Raw genomic sequence first — 12,712 nt, forward strand, 5'->3', positions numbered from 1 at the left:
TTGAAACTCACTTTAAGGGTGTTCCCATTGGAAGTTACATAGATGACGATTGATTGTGTATCTCAAGGTACATTTCTTTGAGAATCAGTTGTGATTGTGTTTCATCGACTTCCAGATCATGAAAAATCGAGCTTTGATTAGGGCAAGTCGCTTATAAGAAAAAATTAGGAAAACATATTTTTTTGGCTTTTCTTCTAATATGTTGCTATCTGAACTATAGTACATAGTTATATATGTTTCAACTTACATTTAAGGATAGAAATAAAATCCCATGGTTCATTAAATATGTATATTTTAATCAGAATATCACAATTAGAATATTTAACATCTGCTCCTATAATAATAATAATTTTCGTATAGAGACTTCTAAATTATATTTAATCAGTCTACACATTTATAACTAAAGTGTCAGAATTATTCTGCATGTCTTATTTTTTTATTTATAAATTTTTAAAGTTACATAAAAATCACAAATTATTGACTCCCATACATTTGGGAAAAGGGCCCTTATGATCATCACAGATAAAAATTACTCATTGCTAATGTATTTTATTATTTTAGTTACTTATCTTGTATTATAACAGAATACCAAAGAAAAAATGTTATATGAAGTAAACTTAAAATCTTGATCATTAATCAGTAATTCTCATAAAACGTTTATTATAATTATTAATTCACACAGTACCTACCAGATCGATTTGTAATTCTTAATATTTGTTTTTTAATTATTTAAGACACTTAGTATATCGGAAGAAAACACATCTTACCACCGATAATGTCACCAATAAGGGACCATTCATAAACTACGTACCGTCAACTGCTGCAACATTGCCACGTGGCATCAACTGTGCCTATAATTGCATTTATAAATAAAGTGTTTGTTTCCTTAAGTTGAAGCTACGAGGCAATGTTGCAGCAGTTTACGGTAAGAATAAACTTTTTTATTTTAAAGTGACGACTAGGTACATAAATCGGGTAATTTTTAAATTAGGTATCAAAGTACTTCATTGAATCGTACCTATATAACATAAACTAACTTATAAACAAAAGTTGTAAGTAATTACAACATTATTTAACAACAGTTTTCATATTTTCGAACGCGCTCTGGCATAAGGGCCCTTTTCTACTAAACTTTGAGCTGAATTTTAATATAGAAATACTTAACGTACACTACTGAAACCAAGCTAAAATTGCACGTCTATTCGTATATTTTACTATTTTGCATAAATTCAAAAATCGATAATTTCGAACGATTTTACAAAAACGTCGATATCTCCGTAACTAGAAACCGCCATAAGGGCCCTTTTCTTATGGATTGTCACAAATATATACATTTTTCATTTTAAAAGTTCTGACGGTATTAGATGAAGATTTACATGTTTGAAGTTAGATTTAATGTTTCTTGGGGTGAAACAGTAAGTATCTTAAACCAAATATACTTACTTCTTGGATGTAATTTATCTTATTTCATTTAAAATATATAATTTCGAGTTCCCCAGCCAGTTAGAGAGAGAGAACTGGAGCGGAAGCACGTTCAGGATAGTCCTCAATAATAGCGCGTAGTTCCCAGAGGGAAGCAGGGGGCTATTATGTCGGAATTTGTATTCCTATGATTCGATACATATCAAGTTCCAACCGGCGAGCCTAACCAAATCGGGAAAAATCTTAACACCGCGATGTACGAATTCTATGGGCTGGGGTCAGCGCCATCTAGCGGGTTTTTTGGTAACTAAACCGGTGTCGCCGCTCGGCGCGCGAACTAAATCTTGAAGCAAAACTTTATTATTTTTCGATCTAAACGTGTTGATTCTCAAATGGAACTTGTAGGCATTAAATCAAGAATTTGTGATATGAAGCCAAGAATGTAATAAATCTTGACCTAAGTCCGTGTTGATTTTTTATTTAAAACCTGCTCGAATTATGAATGAAGTCTATAAGCATCAAACCAAGAATTATTATAATCAAGCCAAGATTGTTCTAAATCTTGAAGTAAAACCTTGATATTTTTTGATTTGAACTTGTTGATTCTCAAATGGAGCTTGTAGACATTAAATCAAGAATTTGTGACACAAAGCCAAGAACTTAATAAATCTTGACATAAATCTGTGTTTATTTTTGTTTTAAGTTATTCTGGAACTTTGAATGGAGTTGCAAAGCATCAAATCAAGAACTATTAAAATCAAGCCAAGATTGAACTAAATCTTGACGTAAAACCGTGTATTTTTTTATTTAAACTTTTATGTCTTGACTGTAGAACGTAAAAGTTAAATTAAGAAATTATGATTTCCTATTAAAAACGCAGAATTCTTGTAGTTAAATTGTGGTGAATCTTCTTTTAACAGGTTTTTATTTTTGCTTTGATAAAGGTTACTTGAACCAAAGACGTTTTTTAAGAACTAGCATATTCATACTAAAACGGTGTAATATTTTGTTGCAAATAAATACTTCTTTGATTCAAATCTGTCCTATTTGTACCAAATGTATATAAAGTTACGACTGAACAATTTTGATTCTTCTTTGAAAAAGGAATATCCCTTTAGGTTAAGACCATGTTATTAGATGAAGAATTATATTATTCCTTTTAAATAATAGTGTTTGAGAGAGTTTTCCGTCTTAAATTAAAATATCTTTTCTATCTGTGTAAGATTAGCATTTATAAATCAATAAAAATACTACAATAAACACTAAACACTTTTTATAGCTAAGGTATTGTCATTGTATTCTTATTGTCTAGGATTTCTTGTCTTTCTTTACCGGCCATGACTGCGACTGCGACGGCTGATGCTGATAGTAAAGTATTCCGATCTCGTGCCGGGATCCCGAATTGCAATAAGTCTAGCTAGTAATTAACATAATATACCTGCGCGATATAATATATGCTTGGTTATCTTTATCTTAATTATTAATTATACATAGTGTAATGAGCATATCGTATATAAAATACTAAGACATTATAGTATTTTATGCAACTGGTGGTTAAAAGAGGTCAAAAAAGGTGAGTGGCGTGGGTAACAATTTGAGGCGAAGCCGAAAATTGTTAATAAAGACGCCACGAGCATTTTTTGACTCAGTTAAACACCGTTGCATACAATACTTTTTCTACGACCAAGCACTTATTTTGAAAGAAAATTATAAATTCAACAAATACCTACTTTCAGTCATCTTAGTTATCTAGGTGGACCGCCTACCATTTTGAATATGCAGTTTGAGTGCAAACATGAAAGTAAAACTGTCTATGGTATGGTTCTTTGAAGCCTGGCCACTAAGACGAATCGAGCCGAGTTGAATCGAGTTCTATACATTTGAATGCGATTCGACGCGTCGCCAATGAACGCAGCAGAAAACGAAGGAGTCTCGACTCTGCGAATTGGTTTGTTAAGTTGGTACCAATGTATTTACTGAACTGTAAAACAGCTATATCGTGCGACTGCTACTAAATGTTTTCAGGGTATAGACTAGATAGACTTGTCCTGACATCTTTTATGTAGGGTTTTAAAGTTCTATGCACGACCTTGTAACTCACGAATAACAGTACGGGAGTAGAAAAAAATAATAATTAAACGAGTAGGAAAGTGTTTAGACGTAGATTATAGAATAGTTGTCAGTCCGGATGGTTGCAAGCTGCAGCCTTCGCGCGTCTAATAAAAGGGAGCCGACAGCCGACACACCCGGGCTCATATTGCCCGATCGAAAAAGGTGTTTGGAAATGCAAACATTACTCAACCTTGGCTATTTACACACAAATGTTGACTGGGTCGCTCAAGGGGACTCTCTTCCATGGAGTTCGTGGTTTAGGAAATTAAAAGAACAATTTCGAGACGTATTGGCATGGCTCGCACCCTCTATAAATCAAGTGCTGGAAAATCGGCACATGTCGATATAATATGCGGATAAAAATGCGCTAGTCTGTAATCCCCCTTAATCTCCACTAATAAAATCGTATTTATTTATAATAACTAATTTAATGAGCGTAATCTTAAAATACCCTATTGTTTAACCATCTACTTTTAATTATTCTTTGAATTAAGTACTTATAAAGACACGGAAAAATAAAATTAGTCATGATTTCATGAAACAGTTTCTCCGAGAAATCATGGTTATGTATTTCACAATTCACAACTATTCTTCCTAGTAAAATCCCGCCATTTTGTCATTCGAATTTAAAAAAACCTAATTTTAAGAATAGGAACATGCCCTATTAAAAAAAAACTACACTAGGTAGACGAGGATTATCGTATGCATAATTCTTAGACCGCGAATACCGCGATCTTAGTTCCCGAGGCTAAGTGGTGTTGTTTCCTCCACCGGCCCCCTAAATATACCTTATAAAATAATATTTCTTCTAATGGTTTCTTTTCAGTCAGGAACAACAGGTTTATGAACGATCCGAAATCAAACTGTGGTCTAATTATGCATATTACGAGACTCATCTAAGATGTCACATCCCCACCACAATACTAGTCTAATGTTATTTGTTTACAAACGTCGACGACTATAATTTTAATTCTCATTTCAGTTAGTTCCCCCCAATGGTCGTCAAGTATAGCAATATTAGCTATACTGGTCAGCGGATAGGTGTGAACATCGATTAGCCGGCCCGCGGACGCTCGGACAGGTGTAGCGAATCCTCCCGCGTCCGGCGCCTGCGGAAGCGGCCCGTTGTTGCCGCGGTGATGATCACAATATACCGCAACCAACTGAGACATAATTTCAATCGAGTCGCCCAGCCCTAGGCACTGAACCCCACTACGAAGGGATAAACATGAGACAGTGGATGGGGCGTTATACTATAGATTGGAAGGCCGAGGTCCGAATTTCGCAAATGTGAACGGTTAGGTGAAAAGTTCTTATTCCGTGAAATGTTGTTTCGTACCTATGCGAATCGGTTCCAAACTTCCGTACGTGGTATAAAATGTAACGAAAAAGCACTCAGGCATGTTGCTGGAACTTGGTGAATATCAATTCGAGCCGTGATGGTCGCGTTGGAATTAGAACGCTTCTGGCATGAACATTGGGCAGGGGCCCCGCACGTTCGGTGTCGCCCTGTGCCCAGCGAGTCCTCCACTTTATACACGTTAGCTAGTGGCGGTGAACTCGGAAATCGTTATGAATAACACGCTCGTGTCCAATGGAGCGAAAAATATCAACCGACGAACACCACTCGATAACACTTCATCATTAATTTGGCCGATTACAGAGTGCCAACTTCGTTGAGATATGTACAAACAGTGGAGAGGCAGTGTTTGTATACTTTTTATGTTAATTCCAAAAGCAGCAGTAAATAAGCGAACCTGCACATATGCCCCGGAGGCCCGGAACACGAACGTAAGCGAGCAATGGGGTAGGTCTAACCTTGACAGAAGCCAGGCTTTTACATAATTCAATTAAATTTTAATATTTTTAATTGCTGCGAATGCGGTAGCCTTAAGTGCATTCAACGTTTCCTAGTTTCGTTGAGAAGAGAGAAAGTAAAAGCGGTGACTTTATAAAATAAAATAGGTATGTACGAATTATTCAAAAACACCACATAATAAATATGAAATTGAAAACATATGCTCTCTTATTACATCTCCATAACTCTGCAACTTTAGACTAAGAAAGACTAGAATCTAGATTTAGCAATGGGGTTGTTTTTGGGTTAGGACCGGTTCATCGCGATATTTATCTTTACCAAAAACCTTTCAGCATTTATAAAGGGAAACAAACATTCGAACACAATTAAACGAGGCAATAATTGCAATGAAAGCAACAAGTGCAATAATTTACTTAATCGTTCCGTAAAATTGATTGATGCAACCATATTTCATAGAACACTATTTGATATTTGTCAATATACAGGGTGATTCACGAGGCGTGAGCAGGACTAAGCCTACATATTTAAATTGGTAAATGCTACTGGATCGTTTACCTTCTCATTTATGTAAAATAATCTGACTTTTATTTAGTTTTTTTGTCATTTTCGTGAGGGCAAATTTAATTATCTACAGTCATGGACCCATAACACTTAATTAGTAAGGACAAAACCTCTTTAACATTTATGACAGTGTAAGATAACACAATACTTGAGTGAGATATGATTTTTCAAATGATATCTCACTCAAGTATTGTGTTATTAAATCAAAATTACCAGTACATATCAGTATTTGACGAAAGCATGTACTCTGATTGATTTAAATGAAACTACGAAAGCTTACATAACTTGCAGAATAGGCAGGATTGATCTGACTTAGCTTACGTATTCCTAAATCTCCAAGTATGCCTTGTACACTCCAGCTCAAATAACGACACGAGTATGCACATAGTTGAACACTTGACAGACAAGTCATTGATCCGTTACATTAGTACCGGCAAAAACCACTACAGTTACCCATTGTAACGGTTAATTGATCTGTGACTCATTAAACTTGTTCAAACATTCGACCCGTTTCGATAATCATTCGTTTTTCAGCAACAAGTTGCGCGGTTCATCGCATAGCATTAAGCAACAGTACATTACTACAGAGGCCGGGACAAAGGGGGTTGCCGGCCGAATACATATAGACGGATAGGTCAGAGGCGGGCAACCCCATTTCCCGCCGAGGTATGTATAGTGCTTTTCTCAAACATGGTATGAAATAAATAAAGTCTACTAAAAATAGTAACTTTGGATGGCTGTATCTCCTAAACGGTGCGTCGTAGCGCAAAAATAATCGAATTTTCGTTCCCCTTTGATACTCCGTATACACTTATAAAAAAACAAAAAATTAAAAAAAAAATCAAAAAAAAACGAAAAATTTTTTTTTGTATGAAAACGCACCCTAAATCAAATATTGTCTAGGGCCCGTACCAGTTGCAGTGGGCACGTCTATAAAGCCCCTTATAGTTTTTTTTTTTAATACTATTCTAGTTTATTTGTCTTCTCGTACTTTGTGTCAGTCCCTAGCTTCAGTTCCTGGGCCTGTTGGGGCGTTGCTGCGCTTGCTCCTGGTACTCGTTGTTCGGTCGCTGCTACTTTTTTTAATTAGCTAAATACCTGGATGTTATGTCACAATTATCTGTGTTTGGAAATTAAAAAAGAGGACTTTGCCGGCCTTGGCCTGCAAGGTTTGTATGAAATTCCATTATATATCAATCGTCCTAGCCGCACCTGCAACGTCATACTTCGCTGCCAATTATAAGATTTATAAGGCACATAACATCAATATTTCATACCATGTTTGAGAAAAGGTATTATGGTCCTAGTTATTTACTTTCGTGAACAGACCAGATAGCAAGACTTATATAGGTTGTAGGTAGGAAAAAGGTTACTTTTCTTTGGTATGTAATATATGTATGCATTTTCTGTATATAAAAAATTGTTTGAAAGCCACATTTTTAGGCATAGTGTTTGCAATACCTCTTAGGTAATTTAAGTTTCCCTGTGTTAGAATACAATAATTATATTCAATGATTAGGTAATATGTATGACGAAGTATATTAGGTAAATAGGTAGTTAGGTACTCATTTTTTCACATCAAGTATGAACATCTTCGCTTTAAATAAACAATGCGCATTTGAAACAACATTTCTAGGAAAAAACAATGTTACCCGAAGCATATTAGCTATCCTTTAAGGAAAACCATATTATAGTTTATCCGGCGGCCGGCGGTGTGTTATGCCCATAACTACATTAAAACACTTATGAACGATCAATCATGATTTATGCAATACATTTACGTGTAATACAGTTATTTAATACCAGTAGGCCGTAGATGAATTGATGTATGTTCTCGTTAACCATAAAAGCATTTTTTTTGGCGGATGAATATTAACAAAAAAAAACTGTCCTGTACTACTGTCCACCCTGTATTAATTGAAAAAAAAAAAAGTTATTTCCTACTTTTGGTTATAACATATTTTCCGGAAATAAAACACACTGATTCATTATCAGTGGCAGTTATCATAACTACTTATTATGCTATTTTAAGCCTTCATCAGTAGTATCAGTACCAACCAATCAACATTAAAAAGTGCTGAAAACAATAGAATAACGGGAATTGTTAGTGATCGGCTTAAATTAAGGGAAGTAGGTAGATTAACACAATTATTTATATCATTTGTGAACATATTTTTTAAGCAAATATCGGGTACGAGGAAACCAAAGTCCGGGTTGTGGTGTCTATTCTAGTCATCATATTTAACTTAATACCTAGAGGAACCTAGGAATCCATTTTATTATAATGGAACGAAAAAATGAAATAAATGCTTAGCTCTCTCGCTACAGACATCATAGCTCGGTATTATAATTAGGTAGGTATTATGTACAATTTTGGGTTGGGTTTCCCCTGTAGAGATTTTTTACGCGTGACGCGGCACTTTTAACAACACGGGAATCCCGTTTGGCAGCCTGCCCCGTCACGGCAGGATCATTCCGGGAAGTGAAGGATATAGTAAAACCATTAAGTATATACGCTCAATATGTAATCATTATTGCTCTATCTAAGAACAACATAATGTGCAGAAAAATGGGACTCAGTATTTACATGTTTATTCTTAAAAAGACATTCCTCGAAATAAATCTGGTCAAACCTATGATCTAAGTTTGTGTGGAAAAACCTTTCCTCTTAAAATTAAGAGGATACGGTAGCGAAAATTAAAATGGAAAGGAGCCCCCTTTTCAACTTGGGAATTTTAGTTAAATATACGCTGCCGCGTCAAAAGATATTTCCTTTAAAATCGTCAACTCTTTCCTTTCCTCTTAAAATTAAATCTGACCGTATCGTCTTAACATCAGTTTTTATATTAAACTATATCAAATTAAATATAGTTACTCGCGAATTACCAGTGTGTGTAAAATATGTTATATCTAAATAAAACACCGTCTAATGTAATGTAATAATGTGTCTACTGTCTAATATATCAACTCCAACTTTCGCGTCTCTGTTTTTTGTTCACTTATATATTTGAGATTTGAGTTTGCAAACGTCTAGACTTGTAATAAAAGTTAAAACCCATTTGCAATGCAAGTGACTCCTAATACTAGTCTTGCCCTTGCCGTCCCCGCGTCTCGTAAAGGCAGTAAAAACTGTCGTTTTCTGAATCATAGAGTACGCAAGTCAACATCAATCGAGAAAAACACAGCACGAATTAACTTAAGAATTATATTGGGTAGGTTTGAAGTCAAAACAACGATAAGCAATTATTACTCCAGCCGTAAATACAACACATGTCTATATTTAGGTACACATTCGGAAAACAATAATGAGTTTGAGTTCGTAATTTACAGACTCAACGCGATTTGAAGGAACGAAAAGACAATAGTTTACGGAATCCGTATTAGATATTGTCATAGCTTGATTACATAGGATACGCGATGAATAACAAACGTAAAGCGAGTAGATATGTCTGGCTGCGGAGTGTGGAGTCCCGCGGTTTTCCGGTTAGGCGCCTACGAGACATAGCATTATGAAACTGAAACAGCTGTGATTCGTGTTGAAGAGAACATGGTATTAAAGCTATTCAGATATGATGTGATATTTCAATGTGAGTAAACTGGAAAATGTTTACCTACACCAATTCTTTTGTTTTTTAATTATGTGGCTCTAGAACGACTATTGGCTACGTGCACGACAATTACGCCCACTACCATGTGAACCTGAAGTGGAAAATGTCAAAAAATGACATGTAAACAAACATTATATTTTAACGATTTTTCGTTAATTTTAAATACATCGAATAACAAGAGCTACTATTTCAAGTGTAATTTAGGTAGATAGATTATAAAGACATGGATATAATACCAAAAATCAGTTTCCAAAGCCATTACTCACGGTATAAACTTCCAACCCCAGACTACAGAAAGAGTCAATAAATTGGTGCTGGCAGGGCATATAAGGAATCTTGAAGAACATAGGAGTAATGGTACAAGTTCTTCGAGCTAGTGATATGGTATTCGCTAAACCTCCGTCCCGTTAATGCCATATAAAACAAATCTAAACGTAAGTACCTAGTCACGTCCGCGGCCGCAGAAATATCCGACACGGGCCTATTCCCAGGCTAGGCCTGAATCTTTAAGCATAATCTTTTACGGTAGGAAAAATACTAACAGCGTATTGAACAATATTAGGTAAACAAAGCTTAAATATAATTTATTATAATGTTTTGTTTTGACATGTCACTTACGTTTTCTTTTCACCGTAGCTATCCATTTAGTTGTTTGATCCAATTTCCAGTGTGCTCTAAGAAACGCATAGAACGTGCAACGACTATTTATGCCATTATTTTTACAATTAACAACGAAACAACATTGATGCCCCATATCAAACATTACACATTGTATTATATTTTATGAGTTTTGATAGATGACAACCACAATCAGTGTCGATTTTGACCACCGCAAGCACTGCGATCGCTTTGCTTACCCCCTCCATGCACTTCTTTACGCACGAAGCCAATAACGTTAATTATTCTACAACATTTTTATACCAACATAGCAAGAGGTAAGTCGGTGCCTGAATCAGTGAGGAAAATTATAATTTCCAGTAACAATAGCGGCAAATCTACGTTCCAAAATATCCAAAGACCTTTTTTTGCCAAGATCTACGGCGCATACAATCATCCAGCATCAACTAAAACACGGAACCGTCTCCTGTTTAAATAAATCTGGCCGTCGAAGAATAACTGCCAAAGAGAAAACAGGATTTTGAGGAGCATCATCAGGAAAAATCGTCATGCAAGAGCAGGAGAACTTACCTAACTATGGCATGACGCGATCAAAATAAACATTTCAGTCGATACCTGAAAGACAGTAATGAAAATAATGGGCTTCGGTTTTCACACCGCTAAACAGAAACCATTACTTACTCAAAAGCAGAAAACTAACAGGTTGAAATTTGCACAAAAGTACAGAAACTGGACTGCCGATCAGTGGCGAAAAATAATATGGAGCGACAAATCCAAATTTGAGGTCATAGTTGGCGATGAACGAAGTAAAGTCATTCAAGATAAAGGAGATGCATTTCACAAAGACTGTCTTGAACGCAAGGTGTAGTTTCCAGCATCTTTAAATGATTTGGGGCTGTATGTCGGCACAGGGTGTGGGATGTCTGCAATTTATAGATGGAACCGTCAATGCAGAGAAATACAAAAGCATCTTGGAATAGAGTTCACTACCGTCTATAAGAAAGTTCAAGTATATAAATGGATTTACTTTTCAACGAGATGGTGCCTTATGTCATACTGGCAAGACAACGATGGAGTGGCTGAAACAAAAACAAATTCCTACCATATCATGGCCATCCAGCAGTCCAGACTTGACTCCCATAAAAACTTTGTAGTGGTAAATGAAGAAAAAGTTGCGAAAAGATCCTTCTAAATCCAAAGCTGATTTTAAGGAGAAACTTGTGGGTGTCTGGAATGGAATAACCCCTGAGGAGTATAGACAGTTGGTAGATACAATGCCGCTCAGAATTAAGGCCGTTTTAGATGCAAAAGGTGACGCCACCAAGTGGTAGTTGTTCTTTTCTGCATCGGCTACGCTGAAGACGAACATTTTTGCGAGTGTTACATTTGGTGAAATTATGTTTTTTTGTTTACTAGTGAGTAAAATTGTTAATTTATGTTTTGAATAAATAAAATATGCATTATAAGCTCTCTTGTTTTTATGTTACATGTTCTACTAATCATCTAATTCATCCTGAATTTTGAGGTCGAAGTTAGGACATAATATTTTTTTCATACTAGACGATATCATTTGCATTGGGGCTCGTACTAATTCATACTATAATAATATATAATATTAAGCCGCGGGCAAAAGCTAGTATTATAATATTATAAATGGGAAAGTGTGTCTGTTTGTTTGTCCGTCTTTCACGGCAAAACGGAGCAACGAATTGACGTGAAGTGAAGATAGTTGGCAGGGGCGGAGTGGCGGAGAGTGACATATTAGGCTACTTTTTGTCTAACCCCCCAGTTCCCCAAAATGAGGGATGGAATTTTGTATGGAGCTTTTCGCCATTTTCGAATTTAACGTGAGCGAAGCCGCGGGCAAAAGCTAGTAGATAAATAAAAATAATTGTAGCCCACAGTTGATGCGTTAAAAATATTATTACATGCATAATTAATTAATTACATGTAGGTATAGAGTTACGATTAGTATGTTTATTGTATAGGTAGTTAAATAGATCGATATATTTACGTGCCAAGGCCAAGTACTAGACCTTGCAGTGCAACCATGCACATTGCACATTTCACCGAGCATGCTCCTGCATGCGGGCATCCTTCCACGAATACAAAATAAGTTCTCGTAAATTATATGTAAGTATACTGCAACCAGTAATGAATATCTATTTAAGAGTAAGGTAAGGCTTTGGTTTTACTTGGTAATGTTGATGGCTGTGCAAAATTGTATGTATACCCTCAACGGCCCCCAATGTCAGGCCTTAAACTATGTCAAATCACAAAGATGTATTCCTTAGTAGGCTCACGAGTATGTATCATGTTATTTATGTTTATGTCCATCACCATTATCACCACATTATATGTAGGTACGTAAGTGCTTAATTATACAACTTAACACATGTCGATGATACGCCAAACACAGGAACACTGGATGAACAATAAATTCACGTAACTAATTACGAGAAAAAGCCGTGGGAGTCAATTTATTGCCAGAACGAGACAGGTAACCGGAGAATACACATCGCCTACGTAACATTTTTAAATCTCTATTGAACAGCAAATATTAATCAAGAAC

General features: G+C 35.7%; 1 protein-coding gene across 1 annotated transcript in view; it reads right to left on the reverse strand.

Moving 5' to 3' along the window:
- Positions 1-12,712, reverse strand: part of LOC125242397 (E3 ubiquitin-protein ligase RNF19B-like) — a 59,589-nt gene that overhangs the window by 26,848 nt on the left and 20,029 nt on the right. The gene's annotated exons all lie outside the window — the stretch shown is intronic.

The sequence above is a fragment of the Leguminivora glycinivorella genome, chromosome 2, assembly GCF_023078275.1.
Source record: "Leguminivora glycinivorella isolate SPB_JAAS2020 chromosome 2, LegGlyc_1.1, whole genome shotgun sequence".
Classification (NCBI taxonomy): domain Eukaryota; kingdom Metazoa; phylum Arthropoda; class Insecta; order Lepidoptera; family Tortricidae; genus Leguminivora; species Leguminivora glycinivorella.